Source organism: Mus caroli, chromosome 2 (genome assembly GCF_900094665.2).
Source record: "Mus caroli chromosome 2, CAROLI_EIJ_v1.1, whole genome shotgun sequence".
In the NCBI taxonomy this organism is placed as follows: domain Eukaryota; kingdom Metazoa; phylum Chordata; class Mammalia; order Rodentia; family Muridae; genus Mus; species Mus caroli.
Genome location: NC_034571.1, coordinates 31381037 through 31383113, shown reverse-complemented (window position 1 = coordinate 31383113; position 2077 = coordinate 31381037). Strand labels below are relative to the sequence as shown.

Below are 2077 nucleotides of genomic sequence, written 5' to 3'. Positions count from 1 at the left end.
GCCTCCTTCTGTCCTTGGCTCCAGGAGTCACTAAAGGATTCCTGGCTTTCCATCATGCCAATCCCTGCTTTCTTTTTGAACAGACTCTTCTTCCACCTCCCTCTGCTACTTTGAAAGACTCTGTCTTGGGCTTACTCGGACTCAGTCCAGTTAGGCTGCTCAGATAGGTCCATAGCCAGGGGCATAATACACCGAAGACCTGGGCTTAGCAGCAACAACAGGCTTCTCCCAGTTGTAAGGGCTGTAATTCTACCTATAGGGGTTCTGAACATGCCTCAGTGGCTTTCGGCTAAGGTCTACAGTATAAGGGGTCACCACCATGTCCTTCCAAAGTCACTGAAGTTTCAGACCGTTACATGGGGACTTAGACACTTTTAAAAGTCTACCTTATATACTTTAAAACGCTTCGTACAGTCCATTTCACCCAAGTAACCCAGAAGTTTGAAGTTTGTTTTATTCATCGTTGATATTATTTATGATGGTGGCACTAGATTCCTGAGCCTTGCACACACTAGGGAAGCACTCTGCCACTGGGTTACATACACCCCAGTTCTGCAGTTTTGGTTTAAAGTTAGTTAAGCACAAGGCCTCAATTCCCCCTTGGCATGTGCCCTAACACAGTCTTGGGACTGGGCATTAAGATGTGGACATCACATCCTCCATCAGCACTTTGGGTCTACTTCTCAAGTGTGAGAACTTGTGCAGATGACACGTGGGGCTAGAGAGGCTTCTCGTGTGGGCTCCTCTGACTGCTGCAGATGTACTTTCCTGTCCCCTGAGCTACCGGGCCACCTTCCTAGTATTTAACTTCTCTTTCTTTTTTTAAATTTATTTTATATGTAGGGGTGTTTTGCCTGCACAAATGTCTGGGCACCACTTGTGTCTCTGGTACCCACAGAGGTCAGCAGAGGTTGTTGGATTCCCCCCCCCCCCAACTGGAATTACAAATAGTTGTGAGCACCATGTGGTTGCTGGGAATTGAACCCAGGTTCTCTGGAAGAGCATCCAGTGCTCTTAGCCACCAAGCCACCTCTCCAGCCCCACCTGTCAAGAAGCGACTTAAGGAAGGCTTTGTCATAGTGAGGAGGTTACAGTGTCAGGAGCTCAAGGACACGGGTCACACTGACTCTACAGGAATCAGAGATGGATGCTGGGGTTTGGCTCACTCCTTCCTCTGAATTCAGTCTGAGATCCCAGCCTATAGGGCGGTGACACTCACACTCAGGGTGGTTCGTTCCTTTTTGTAAACCTTTCTGGATACACTCAGAACTGTGTTTCCATGTTGATTCCAAATTATGTCAAATTGACAATCAAGATTTTCCGTCATGGCCCATTGGGCCTCCGGGCCCCGCAGGGTGTCCTGGCATGCGGGCGGGCACGGACCGAGGTACAGTGTCTTGGCCACAGTCTTGTCCCCGCTGCCCACAGCCAGGGCCCTGCTCTACCCCACGGCTGTGGACCTCAACAAGGGCCATAGGTGACGAAAAACGTCAGCGAGCCGAGACACAGCCGGCGCCAAAGGCGCCTCACCAAGCACACCAAGTTCGCGCAGGACTTGATGGGGGAGGTGTGCAGCTTCGCGCCCTACGAGCGGCGAGCCATGGGTTGCTCAGTGTCCAAGGACAAGCGTGCGCTCAAGTTCATCAAGAAGAGGGTGGGCACGCAAATCCACGCCAAGAGAAAGCGGGAGGAGCTGAGCAACGTGCTGGCAGCCATGAGGAAGGCGGCGGCCAAGAAGGATTGATGAACCCTCCCCCAATAAAAAAAAATCATTCAAAAAAAAAAAAAAAGATTTCCCAAAAATGACCTAGCGTGTAAAGGGACGGCAACTGCCACCAAGCCCAAGGTACCAGGCAGGAGAGAACTGACTCTTGCAAGCTCTTCTCAGATTTGCGTGTGTCGTGGTGCATCTCTGGGGAGCACAAATGCACAAATTACTTCATTATTAAATTAATTGTTAAAAGAATCAGCCAGCACGTGCTGGGAATGAGACCCTGAGCAGTGAGGTTTGCAGAGTCAGCAACCACCCTTGGGCGTGTCTCTGTGAGTCACCTGGCATGAAGGGGTACACAAAGCA

The 2077-nt window shown here is 50.5% G+C and overlaps 1 pseudogene; it reads left to right on the top strand.

The window, feature by feature from the left end:
• Nucleotides 1-1325: 1325 nt before the first annotated feature.
• Nucleotides 1326-1744, top strand: LOC110290348 (annotated as a pseudogene).
• The last annotated feature ends 333 nt before the right edge of the window (nucleotides 1745-2077 follow it).